The following is a 14,768-nucleotide window of genomic DNA, read 5'->3' on the forward strand; positions in this document are numbered from 1 at the left end:
TGACCTGAAATAGCTGCATCCAATAGCTGCCAGTATGGTTAGTAATTAACTATGTAATTATTAGCCTACAGCTTTATTGAAAGCAGTAATGGTTCCCCCAATACCCTTTGAATTAGGTATTAGCTCTTAAGGATGGTCTCCCACCTATAGTCTGCCTAACCGTTTCAAAAGTATGAATCAGGCAACATTCCCACCTGGACGACATCATGGTTCCCTCCCTTGTTCTCTTTGCCCTGCCACATTTTTGTACATTTCACATCTGTCACATACCAATGCTGCTATATGAAAGCTACAGCTCCAAGACTAATGGCATAGTGCCAGGTTTCGTCACATTATTTCGCAGCATTTGTTGAGAACTGCCAAAGTCTTTTAATATTGTTTTCTATATTTATTTCTTCAAAAACACGATTTGTCATTTTTTGGTGAAGTTTAATTGTGAAGATAAGGTGGCAGGTAGCCTACCGGTTAAGAGCGTTAGAACAGTAACAGAAAGGTCGCTGGTTTGAATCCCAGAGCCGACTAAGTAAAACTATCTGGATGTTCCCTTGAGCAAGGAAGTTAACACACTCTTCCCCGACCGTCATTGTAAATAAGAACCGACTTGTCTAGTTAAATAAAGGTTAAATAACAAAAAAATAGATTAATTGCTCTGGATAAAAGCACCTGCTAAATGACTGAAACATATATAAGGATGCTTCATCATATTAGAAAGCAATAGTTACTTTTTTGCAGAAGAAAAATACATTAACTCTTTATTATTGCTTTTATCGTGAGCGTTTCATTATTAGGAAAAACCAACCGTCTCCGATACACATAGATGACCACAAGTAGAGAGAGAAATAGCCAATGTAGCCTAAATATCTAAGAAATGTGAGCGGGACAGGAGGAGCCAAAACTGCACCATAGCCAATGGATAAAAGCTCAATTGTTTCAACTCTCTCCGAAGCTTCTGACATCGAACATAAAGAAACAACCGAACTTGGCTTTCTGCAGAACAGGTACGTTTGAATTAGATATGAACTTTACATGTATTCATTTCACACGCGAGAATATGTGCCACAACTCAGTTGCCCTGATTTTGAGCGCATCCCATTTTCCAAAGAAATTCGAGGCTTTTTGCAAGCTAGGCTGCGGGTATAGTTCAAGAATAATACGTTATACCCATAGTATGAAATGAAACGATTTCACATAAAATGTTTCCCATGTTTACTGTATGTTCTTTAAATTGATAATTGCAACACAGTTCTACTAGTTTATTGACTCAGTAGGGTAACGTTGGATAACTTGTACCCCTCCAATTGCTGCGGAAAAAAAGCAAGGTGTGGTAAAACAATATATAATTTAAAAAAAAGTAGATATCAAACAAACTATGAAGAAAAATAAGACACACTCACCTTAAATTTGACTGCTTTATTAATTTAGTATTTTATCTCTAAGCAAGTGGATTATTTATCTTTAGGCTCCCCTAATGGTATACAGGGCCTTCAGAAACTATTCATACCCGTTGACTTATTCCACATTTTGTTCCACAGCCTGAATTCAAAATTAATTAAATATATTTAAGTTGGTTATTGAACATTGCTAGAAAGCCATTTTCGAGTCTTGCCATAGATGTTCAAGACAATTTAAGTCAAAACTGTAACTAGGCCACTCAGGAACATTCAGTGTCGTCTTGGTAAGCAACTCCAGTGTATATTTGTTTAGGTTATTGTCCTGATGAAAGGGAAATTTGTCTCCCCGTGTCTGTTGGAAAGCAGACTGAACCAGGTTTTCCTTTGGGATTTTGCCTCTGCTTAGTTCTATTCTTAGTAATAATGGACTGTTTCTTTTTATCCTAAAAAACTCCCTGCCAATGACAAGCATACCCATAACATGATGCAGCCACCACCATGCTTGAACGTACTCAGTTACGTTTTGCCCCAAACATAACACTTTGTAATCGGGACATAAAGCTAATTTCTTTGCCACATTTTTGGCAGTTGTACTTTAGTGCCTTATTGCAAACAGTATGCATGTTTGGAATATTTTGATTCTGTTCATGCTTCCTTCTTTTCACTCTGTAATCTAGGTTAGCATTGTGGAGTAACTATAACTTTAGTTCATAACAGCAATCAGAACTATCAATCCCTAATACATCAATTGCTTCACTCATATAGTTATTAACATACTAAACTCAAATCAATCCTTCAGTTTTAAAAATCATTCAGTTTCCAAATCATAATCAAAAACCAATTAATTATCCAAACAAAATTTAGAATGACTTTGCTCAGTGATTCAAATTGGTCCTATCACTTAAAGTAAAAATAACCTCAATTTAACAGCATTGGCAGAATGTACATTTATATTAACATCCAGTGTAATTATCCCATAATTCTACTATTAACTTTTTTATCACGATTATAATACAGAAATTAACCACACCTATCACATCCATTAAACTCTGTAACTGTTTTAAAGTTACCATTGGCCTCGGGTGAATTCCTGAGCAGTTTCCTTCCTCTCTGGCAACTGGGTTAGGAAGGACGCCTGTATCCTTGTACTAACTGGGTGTATACACCACCCCAAGAGTAATAAATAACTTCAACATGCTCAAAGGGATATTCAAATTTTTACATATACATCAATAGGTGCCCTTCTTAAACACATGCAACTTATTATGTGACTTGTTTAGCAATTTCTTTGCAATTTTAAATTCAGACTGTAACACAACAAAAAGTGGAATAGGTCAAGGGATACTTTCTGAAGGCGCTGTGATATAAAAACATTTAAAGACATTTAATTAGATAATATTTATATACCTTTTTATAAAATACTAAATATTAAATCAACTTACCTCAGAATAATTTTATTAGATGAGACAGATAAAAAAAAAATTGAGCAAGAGTAGTGGCAGCCAAAGTTTGGCACCGCTATATTGATTGTTATGACTAAATAATGCTTAATAATGACATGATACAAGGTAAATTATATAAATAGGGGAGGAGAGTTTTTGGTAGCAAGTTAAGAAACAATGAAGAAACGTTTATTTTCATATTCTTTAGATTCTCAAGATTTATTTGTCCCTTATTCAATCTGAATATACTTAGAGAAAGAATAAATGTACATATTTTAAAACATCCATTTACCAAAGATGCTAATTGCATTCTGCATTCCCTTCGAAGGGAAGAAAGACTTAGGGCTGGATTCAAACAGTAGGGCCGAAGATCTGCATTGTAGCGCGGTTGAAAGTCATTCTCAACTGAGTCGACATATGCAGCGTTTACCGTGAATGCAGTCTCAGCGAACGTGGAAACATTGCCTTTAAATTTAAATCACGCTATAACGCTGATCTTCTGCGCTACTGATTGATTCCAGGCCTTAGGCTATTTTAGCCTTGTAACTGCGCCATGGTCTCGACTGCTAAACTAGATCACATGCCTCAGACACCTTGTGAATCATCAGAGACTCTTTGTTTTTGAAGCTTGGTTAGTAAGAACTCTTATTCCAGACATGATGATGAGCATGAAGCCAGTCTGGTGATGTGAAAGCAGCCACAGACAGTCTCAACTTGTTTGAAGTATTTTCTTGGTCTTTAAAGACGTGTAATTGAAGGCCACTCTCTGCATTCATCACCCCAGTTATAGTCACATGCACGTGCACACAGGCACACATTCCGCTCTCACACACACACACAAAACCAAGTGGAGCCCATTGGAAATATGTGACCTGCAGTATAAAATGGGATGGCGAAAAGAAAGAAATGGTAAATCGAGCATTCCTCAATCATGAAGTAAGAGTAAGCTGAAACCCATGGATTTTGTTGATTTAAGTCTGTGCAAGTATGCCTTAAGTAGCCTAGCTTGCAAATGTTTCGCCAGCCAGTAACATAAAATCAAAAATACCTAGGAATTACACCATACAGTACCAGTCAAAAGTTTGGATACGCCTACTCATTCAAGGGTTTTTCTTTATTTGTTCTATTTTCTACATTGTAGAATATTTGTGAAGACATCAACACTATGAAATACCACATGTAGAATCAGGTACCAACCCCCCAAAAATGTGATTCTTCAAAGTAGCCACCATCTGCCTTGATGACAGCTTTGCACACTCTTGGCATTCTCTCAACCAGCTTCACCTGGAATGCTTTTCCAACAGTCTTGAAGGAGTTCCCACATATGCTGAGCACTTGTTGGTTGCTTTTCCTTCACTCTGCAGTCCAACTCATCCCAAACCACCTCAATTGGGTTGAGGTATGGGGATTTTTGAGGCCAGGTCATCTGATGCAGCACTCCATCACTCTCCTTCTTGGTCAAATAGCCCTTACACAGCCTGGATGTGTGTTGGGTCATTGTCCTGTTGAAAAATAAATGATAGTCCCACTAAATGCAAACCAGATGGGATGGCGTATCGCCGCAGAATGCCGTGGTAGCCATGCTGGTTAAGTGTGCCTTGAATTCTAAGTAAATCACAGACAGGGTCACCAGCAAAGCACCCCCACATCATCACACCTCTTCCATGCTTCACGGTGGGAACCACACATGCGGAGATCATCCGTTCACATACTCTGCCTCTCACAAAGACACTGCGGTTGGAACCAAAAATCTCAAATTTGGACTCATCAGATTTCCACCAGTCCAGGGCCTATTGCTCATGTTTCCTGGCCCAAGCAAGTCTCTTCTTATTATTGGTGTCCTTTAGTAGTGGTTTCATTGCAGCAATCTGACCATGAAGGCCTGATTCAAGCAGTCTCATCTGAACGGTTGATGTTGAGATGTGTCTGTTGAACTCTGTGATGCACTTATTTGGGCTGCAATTTCTGATGCTGGTAACTCTAATGAACTTGTCCTCTGTAGCAGAGGTAACTCTGGGTCTTCCTTTCCTGTGGCGGTTCTCATTAGAGACAGTTTCATCATAGCACTTGGTGGTTTTTGCGACTTCACTTGAAGAAACGTTCAAGTTTCATGAAATGTATCCGGATTGACTGAGCTTCATGTCTTAACGTAATAATGGACTGTCGTTTATCTTTGCTTATTTGAACTGTTCTTGCCATAATACAGTATGGACTTGGTATTTTATCAAATATCTTCTGTATACCACCCCTCCATGATTGGCTCAAACGCATTAAGAAGGAAAGACATTCCACAAAGGAACTTTTAACAAGGCACGCATGTTAATTGAAATGCTTTCCAGGTGATTATTTCATGAAGCTGGTTGAGGGAATGTCAAGAGTGTGCATGTAGTGTATTTTTTCCCCTCTCCTTGTGGATTAGAAGTTCTCACATCTGCTTTACCCAGGCCAGTGTGTGTGTGTGTGTGTGTGTGTGTGTGTGTGTGTGTGTGTGTGTGCACACGCTCTCTCTACCCTGACCCAGGCAGCGAATACTATAATTTGACTTAACACTCTGTTTGTCATACATTAAGCAGACGTCCTGCAGTGGAAAAGCTGTGTGCCGCAGAGTACATGCCAAGTCAGGCTCCTATTCCTTAGATGGTAGTGGTTATGGAGACCAAAGCCAGTGCCTCATTGTGTATGTGTGTGAGCCGTTGAGCCATCGTCTCCTGATGAACAATGAGCTTGTCTCCTGGGGACCAGGAATGGTTTCTGGCTACGACTATCTCTCTCTCCTATAGAAGATCATCCACTTTTCTAGTTAGTCAGTGAGTTTTTACTGTGTAAAACCACTGATCTAAAGCCAAGGAAGTTCCTCCAGGAGCTAAACCAAGACTTCAGGTCTCAGCTAAGGTTATCATGCGAGTGTGTTTCACCTCAGTGAAACACTGAAGCTTCTCACTTCAGCTTCTCTCACCAGTATTGGGAAAGGGGGATACCTAGTAAGTTTCAGAACTGATTGCATTAAACCAAAATGTGTCTTCAGTGTTTAACCCAACCACTCTGAATAACAGAGGTGCGGGGGGCTGCCTTAATTGACATAATCGCATAATCGGTGCCCGGGGGGCAGTTGTTGTTTGGGGTTAACTGCCTTGCTCAAGAGCAGAACAGCAGAGTTTTTCACCTTTGCCGGCTTTGTGATTTGAATCAGCGACCTTAACCTCTGGGTTACCTGCTACCGCTGTCTCATTGTTTCACTGCCATAAGGTCAGCTTAGAAATGTGATTTGAATTACATGTTTAGATAGGGATGAGATGCTGGCACCCCCCTTCCGTACGGAAAGCTGTACACATTGTGCTGATTGAAACAGTTGTGTCTGCTTATTACTGTTTCTCGTCACCAGAGAAATTAAGATCCATCCCGTTGTTTTATAGGAAAAAGTGCATTCAAGTTAAGAGTTAAGTCAAGTTGAGCATGCATACAAACACAGCATTCAACTAAAACCCCAGACTTGAGTCACGTATAGAGAGCAACATTGTATATTGCCAATAGTATCATGTTTCCTCTGTCAAAATCTGTAAATCCATTTTGCACAAATTAAGTTTATGATATTCTATCAACTGGCATGGCAGGGTGTGAAGGCTGATGTAAAAGGCAAACACCCGACACATCGCATCAATAGGGTTAAAGGGTTACTCTAGATTTTGGCAATGAAACCCTTTATCTAATTCTCCAGAGTCAGATGAACTCGTGGATACCATTTTTACTAGCTTTAACACAAGCACCTGAAGTCTATGGTAACTGATAACATGCTAGTAGATACCATAGACTTCTAGTCATTGCGCAAATGCTAGTTAGCATGGGTTCACGAAACTACCTCTAACTTCCTTCATACATAAAAAATGGTATCGAAGAGTTCATCTGACTCTGGGGAAGTAGATAAATGGCATCATTGCCAAAATCCTTTAACCCACTTGTTGGGAACTGTAACGTGTCTCATATAGCGAGCGTCACTACACTGCCCTCTCCGAACGGGAAGGCACGTCCCCGTGCTTCGACTACTCAGCTCCCTGACATGTTTGGGCCATGTGTTCCCGATGGCCTAATAGCCTCCATCCCACTTCTGACACCAGTGCAGCAAACAGCAAAGCAGGGAAGTGAACCCAGGTCGCTAGCGTCAATTCCCACCCACTTGGTGGGAATTGTAACATGGCTTATATAGCGAGGATCGCTACATCTTTAGAAATGTAATAAGGATGTACAGTATAGAGGTCGATCGATTATGATTTTTCAACGCCGATACCGATTATTGGAGGACCAAAAAAGCCGATACCGATTAATCGGACGGTTTTAATTTTTTTTATTTGTAATAATGACAATTACAACAATACTGAATGAACACTTATTTTAACGTAATGTAATACATCAATAAAATCAATTTAGCCTCAAATAAACAATGAAACATGTTCCATTTGGTTTAAATAATGCAAAAACAAAGTGTTGGGGAAGAAAGTAAAAGTGCAATATGTGCCATGTAAGAAAGCTAACGTTTAAGTTCCTTGCTCAGAACATGAGAACATATGAAAGCTGGTGGTTCAGAAAAGCGTTGAGAAAAGCTAGCTGGCCGGGGCCAGTAGATGGTTCTTCGGCGACATCGTTACAGAATAGCCTGTTGAGACCACATCGGGCGATCACGTCGGCAGTCCAGTCGTGATGGATCGGGTGGGGTTCCGTGTCGACAATAAAGGGTCCAGGCCAGTTGGCAAAGGAGGTATTGTAGCTCTAGAATTAGCTGGTACATGGGCCTAGCTGGAAAATGGTGTCATTCATCAGACATCATTTTACCATCAGTGCACTTATACCACATATAAATAAAATAACTGTCCCTTCTAGTTTTGCTATGTTAGAGACATAGAAAGGCCACCATGTCCCAGACAGATGTCTATTAGCAGACATGACTAAATCACTAGGATACTAGAATCAACTGAATGTGCTGGCATGAAAAGAAGCCCTGAATTCTGTGATTTCTCGCTTCCCCCATGGGTGACATCACAGTAAGACTCAGAACAGATTATGTGATGGATAGAGATACAGAAATAGATTCAGGAGCCCCTAAGGTCCCTTTGGAGCAGAAGAGGACGTGGTAGATACTGTAGAGGTTTCATTTGCACAGTCAGATATGTCATCCATTACTTATGACCTAATTAGGCCGACTTTCTTTTATTTACTCTAGCTTCTTTCCTCTCCTGCAGCTTGTAGACACACAATGGCTATTATCATTATGGAAAACTGATTCTTTGATCATCACGGAAACAAAAGTTGTTCCTGGATCCCATCTTGTCTCTGGCTAGCTGGGCTGTGCCCCAAATGTCACCCTATTCCCTACATAGTTCATTCGTTTTGACCAGAGGCCTAGGGGAATAGTGTGCCATTTGGGACACAGCCCGTGTCTCTGGATAGCAGCAGCAATCAGGTATTTGCTAGGGTAAACCATGGTTTCTGTATTCTGTTCCTGTTCATTCCCAGCTACGCTAGCTACTACGACACAACTACCATCAACTAACATCGCCTCCTGTGTCTGTGTGCTTCCTTAAAAGGAGGAACAGTACCGACGCCTTCTCAGTTGATGGGATGTGGTTGGAACAGGGAGTACACACATAGCTTCAGCTATTTTTATTAGTTTATACTTGATGGTGACGCCAAGAGAAACTCCAACGCAAGTATTTGAATGGAGCCTCAGCCTGCTATCTGGACACCAATGTCACAAGACTCATTAGGAGTAGGAGGGAGAGCTCGGTTTTCTGTTCCGTTCCAACAAATGTCCCAGTCCCTGTGAGTGTGTGTTTGAGTGTGTCCCAGTTGTAAAGGTCAATCATGGCAACCCAACATCATCGTCACAGACAACACAGGCTAATGACTGATATACAAACTATTTCACCAGCTCAGCTGCAGCTGGTCTTTAAGGGTAGACTTATTTTGTTGAGAGGAAACTTTGTCAGTTTTGAGTGAGTGAGTGACAGTTGTGAAAGTAGAAAAGCCAGGTGGAGAGATCACTGATTACTTCAAGAGATCTCAACAAAAATGGACAAAGTTCCCTTCAGAGCATTGTCTGATGAGGGTCTGTTTAGACCAAAACAACAAACTATGTTTAATCCTAATGTCAATTGAATTGTTTGTATAATGGAGAGGCTCGCACCTCACCTTCTTATGCAGTTCCCTGCGTGGAAACGTTCCCACTCCAGGGCACATGGAAAGTTGGCGGTATCAGCAGATTTTTTCATCAACTACTGTAACTGTACACAAACCTGCTCAAATTTGAGTCACCACACATCCCCGATTCCCTGAAGGTCATCACTACACTCCACTGCATCTCATAACCTTTTTGGAGTTTGTGTCCTGGATTAAGGACAGTACCTTATTTGGTCACGTGGGACAACACTTGTAAGCAGCTGCGCTTTCTTGATCGATTACACACGCCTCTTTGCTATGTTTAACTAAGGGGGCTCTGCTCTCAGATTCTGTGATAGTGAAGGGAACTCCTCTTGTCTGAACATTCTAAGGAGTTCTATTTGAAGGCAAGGTTATAGTTCACCGTGTAGGAGAGACAACCCCACTCACAGTGTAGCTGAACGTCTGACGACAGCATCCAGCTTGCCTCCTCCTGTCTCTACAGCCTCTACTTCTTCCCCTGGATATTTCCTGATGTGATTCGTGGGTTTAGTCCTTTAATTGCCACCGCTAATGAAAACTAAGCATTTAAAAAGGAAAAAGGCACATCATGTTTCACTGTGCCTCTCTTTAATGTCGCTGATTAATAAAGTTGTAGACATGCCTGTAGTCATGCTGTGGACAAGCGATTATTTTATCTAGTTGAGTCGTTACATGTCCAGACAGTATCTAAATAGCACATGGGGCATATATCAAAAAGGAATGTATGAAGACAGACATAAGGAAGTGCTACGTGTTGATCTAATTATGCATCTTGTAGTGGGACATCCAGCCTGCCTTCAATGTCTAAGAAGCTGGACTATAGCTATGATTGTGACCTAGAAACGTCATCTAGAAATGTAATCTAGAAACTTAATTTTCACTTGTTGGCTTTTGTCACGTACAGAGTATTAACTAACTATGTGATTTAATTCTGTCTCATTTATTAGATTAGTAGTTACAGTCTTGTCCCATTGCTGCAACTCCCGTACCGACTCAGGAGAGGCGAAGGTCGAGAGCCACGCGCGTCTATTACGTCTCTTTGTAATATGATGAGACTTTGAAATCAGACGAAGGCCTTCGGGTCAAAATGTTGCACTCAATAAAAATGTGGGAGCCTTCCAGTGTGCTGGTATCTATCTTTCTTTTGAGACGTTTGAAACAGAGCATTGCCCATCAATCGCACTAAGCCCAGGTAACATCATTCAGGATTTGCTTATGACTCAGCAAGCTATGCCAGGAATATGCACCATTGTCTGGGAATGCAGAACTCTTCCTTTTCATCTTCTTTGACATGAAAACACAATAAACACATAATATATCCAATAACTCATTCTTAAAATTGCTCAGAAACCTAACATGCTATTGGTTCACAGATGGACCCGATGAACTCCAGGAGTTTTTTTGATTCTTTTGTTGCAGTGGCTTGTATTACTGGCTGTATTATGGTTGTTGAATGTTTTCCCAGTGTGATGCTGATGTAAGGTAACTAAATAATTCTCGAACAATACATTTCGATGAGGAGCAGGTAAACTGTCAGCGGGTTGAGACGGGACAGATGTTTTTTTTGTTATTTTATTTTTTTGACCAAGCTCCGATAGCACACGATTCATGACACTTCTGTATACACACACGTAACAGGTCAACACACCGACTCAAAACCAGAAGCATTTCCAAAGTTTTGTCTCTGATTTTTTTTTTGTCGTCATCTGTTCTTACTCAGCATCAAACTGACTTGCACCCAGTTGTCCCTGTCACTTTTTATTTGATTTTATAGAAGATTTCAACACACACATACACAAACGATGATGTCATACAAACCTCAACGACATCACACCGGCCCAGACCCACTCGCCCTCACCTCTGTATTTCTACTTCTGACAGCATCGCGAGGTGTATTTATATGAATTGCATTTCGATATCCGTGAATGCTGCATGTTCAGTGTCATGGCTGTGAATGTTTGACAGATAGCCAGTGACATGAGAGCAGCCAGAGCGAGCCCATGAAGGTCAGAGAGAGAGAGAGTCGGAGAGGGAAATAGAGAGGAAGATGTAGTCGATACAGTTAAAAGAAAGAGAGCACGAGAGGGAGAGATTCAGCGAGAGAGAGTCCAGCTCAAACTCTGGTCCAGGTCCAGTTTTCTTTTTCATGGCTTTGCAGCAGGCCACAGAAAGAAGTGAGTGACGGAGAGGGATAGAGAGTCTAGGGAGAGAGAGAGAGAGAGACCCATGCCCGCAAACTGAACGCGCTCCAGATGTGTACATTTCAATGTGTCCCCAGCCCCCGTCATGTGGAAGTGATTTGTGGATTTGATTCAAGTGGTACGAAGGACTGGACATAACATGGGAAGTCTATTCGATGATGTTCCCAGTCCCACGCATAAACGAAGAGATTATTATGGGACTCAATTACAGGTGTATATGAACTCCGTTTACTTTTGGAGGTTTCTCGGAGACGGAAAGGTGGACAATGTGTAAAGACGTCTGTCTGTACTGTATGTGATTGAGAACAGCTGATTAACATAGCTCTGTTTCCATAATAGCATTGGGATTTGCATGATGTGTCAGTACTGTATATGACTGGCCCTGTTGGAGAGAAACGACCAGTTGTAACTGCGAATCAGAGCGAGTTCCACTCCTGACCGCCAAAGCAAGAGTTTAGAGTCTTCAACTCTTCACATGTAGAGTAGCCTCTCCCTTTCCATCACTCCATCCATCCCAGCCTGGTATTTAAACCCTTGCTGGAGCCAGGCCAACCCAAACAGGCCTGCAGCTCCAGTAAAAGTAGCAATGGCGTCAGGCTCCTTGACATGTATGAGGGCTGGTTACCCCGACATATATGAGTTACCCTGCCGGTGGGTCAGTGTGTGGTCACATCCCAAATGGAACCCTATTCTAATATGGACATTTCCATGTAAAAGGACCCACGTTTCTTTAGGAGCATATCAAATTTGGTGTCAAATGAAGGATAAGAGTCTATATTTTTGAAAGACAATAAATGTGTTTTGAAACCATTCTCCTTCGTAAGAATTAGGAACAAGCAAAAGCTTTCATTTCTGGTCACACAAATGGAAGAGGGTTCTTAAAAAAACAACTACTAGAAAAAGTCTTAAACGGTAGTAGAAATGCATCAAAACACAATAATGTTGATGTAAAGGGCCCCTGTCAATTAATATCAACATTTATATTTAGTTTTGCAGAAATTATTTGCCTTCTGTAAGTTTAAGACATTTTGTGTAGTGTCTTTGCATTCTGTTACCAAAAACCCACATACAGTATCTTTAAGATATTTTCTAATTCCTCTCCCTCATGAAGGAGGATTATGAAAGTTCACAGACGTAATAAGTAAAGGTAGACCTAACAATTAGTTGTAGTGTTTTTACTGATAACAGTTTTGTTTATGAATTATGAAGTGATTAAAATGAACAGCACAGCACAGTAGAGTACAGCACAGTAGAGTACAGCACAGTAGAGTACAGCACAGTAGAGTACAGCACAGTAGAGTACAGCACAGCACAGCACAGTAGAGTACAGCACAGTAGAGTACAGCACAGTAGAGTAGAGAACAGCACAGTAGAGAACAGCACAGTACAGTACAGTACATTACAGCACAGTAGAGTACAGCACAGTACAGTAGAGTACAGCACAGTAGAGTACAGCACAGTACAGTAGAGAACAGCACAGTACAGTAGAGAACAGCACAGTACAGTAGAGAACTACACAGTACAGTAGAGAACAGCACAGTACAGTACAGTACAGTAGAGAACAGCACAGTACAGTAGAGAACAGCACAGTACAGTAGAGAACAGCACAGTACAGTAGAGAACAGTACAGTAGAGAACAGCACAGTAGAGAACAGCACAGTAGAGAACAGACAAGTACAGTAGAGAACAGCACAGTACAGTAGAGCAGAGCTCATTAGAATAATACCCAAACATGCAAATAATAATAATACCCAAACATAGTTCTACCTTTTTGTACCTATTCAGGATACATCACAATGAACAGAATGACGTTCATAATTATGCATTTCTGTATAGTACAGATCAAGGTCCCATGATGTCATTATGTTACTGGGTGTTGACCCACTTCACTTACTGTAGTTCAATAACCAAAAGAGATCTTTTCAAACTCAAGGTGTCATGTCATAGCTGACACCCCATTCTTTCTGCAGACATCTTTGAATTTTAAGTAGAATTAGAGTAGAGATTTAACAGAGTTTTTGGAAAATGTGGTCACATAAATTTTTTTTAAAGACATAATACATTTTTTAAAAAGATGATAAGTTGCATCTGCCCTGTTCCTCAAGTAATATATTTTAGTAAAAATGTCAGTGGCAATTGTTAAAAGTTAACTTCTGCATATACTGTAGGTGTATGATTTGTTAAACTTTGCAATCAATGGTATTTGCTTGGCATACATTTTAAAGTGAAAAAGTGAGTCACTCTGTTACTGTGGAATTGGTCAAAAGGCCCTGGTCAAAAGTAGTGAACTATATAGGGAATAGGGTGTCATTTGGGATTCTAGTTGTGTCTGCAGGGTTGCGCCGCCTCACTTCACAGAAGCACAGCAAATTATTTGTCACACCCTGGACATAGTTGGTCCACTGCACAGATGGTAAGCTCAACTCCGTTGCACCTGGGAGACTGGTCACTACCCAGGCGTAGGGCTGTAACTCCCATCCATACCACCAGCCTACCGTGCCTCCCGACGCCATCCAGTGCTACTGGTGTGGGGAGTCAGGCTAGCCTGGCTCGAAGCCCCCTCCCTACCTGCCTTAGTCAGTCCCATTCCCCCCTTCCTCCCCATTGGATTCCATCATGACCAATTTCACTGTAGGCAGCTCGATGGTGAGAGATTTTGACCTGCCTACAGTCTGTGGACCGGCTAAGGTTCAATGTCACCCAGATGCCTGTGTCTGAGACATCAACTCCCTTCTGCCAACAGTTCTGGCCAATTACTGTAATATTGGCACCATCGTCACTCACGTTGGGTTTAACGACATTCACTTTAGGCGATACTTGGAACTGAGGGAGGATTACCCTACTCTCTTAAAAACCCTTGTTAGCATAGGGAAGAGAATAATTATCTCTGGGCATCTCCCGCGCTATCAAAGAGGTTTGGAACGTTCCAGCCCCCACGATGCCCTAAACGAGTACCTCAAGGAACTTTGCAATAACAAGATTGTTTCCTTTTATGACATTTGATTTGCTCTGGGAGCACCCAGCGCTTTATAAAAGAGAAGGGGTTCACCCTAACCGCAGGGGTTCCCGGATTATTTACAGCAGCATTGGGCTGTTGCACGTAAACATAGCTGATTCAAATAATCAACTCATCATCAAGCGTTGATTCTTTGAATCAGCAGTGTAGTGCTAGGGCAAAAAAAAAAAAAAAAACATGTACCCCTTGAGTCCCCAGGACCGAGTTTGGGAAACGCTGCTTTAGATGCTGTGACATCCTGTGTGAAGATTGGGCTTGGGGTGATCAGGTGACTTTAAACTTGCTTTTGGTCAACAATGGTGGTTGGAAAAAGTTACACCTTCAGATATTATAAATGGAATTAAATCCCTTTGTTCAATCTCTTTTCCTGTATCCTGTCATTGGAGGAAGGTGGTGTGATCAATTCTCATTTCCTCAGCTTCTAGTCATCTCTTTATTCATGATTTGTCTTATAAGTTAACCTTATGGTCTATTTGCCTAGAATAATGGCTGGCAATGCTTGTTAATGCCTTGTAACTTAAGCTTCATG

General features: G+C 41.0%; 1 protein-coding gene across 1 annotated transcript in view; it reads left to right on the forward strand.

Moving 5' to 3' along the window:
- Positions 1-889: 889 nt before the first annotated feature.
- Positions 890-14,768, forward strand: part of LOC135524082 (non-muscle caldesmon-like) — a 53,163-nt gene continuing 39,284 nt past the window's right edge. Inside the window, exon 1 of the mRNA XM_064951267.1 lies at positions 890-998. The gene's annotated coding sequence lies outside the window, so the exon portion shown is untranslated. The remainder of the gene's footprint in view (positions 999-14,768) is intronic.

This window comes from Oncorhynchus masou, chromosome 31 (genome assembly GCF_036934945.1).
Source record: "Oncorhynchus masou masou isolate Uvic2021 chromosome 31, UVic_Omas_1.1, whole genome shotgun sequence".
NCBI lineage: Eukaryota > Metazoa > Chordata > Actinopteri > Salmoniformes > Salmonidae > Oncorhynchus > Oncorhynchus masou.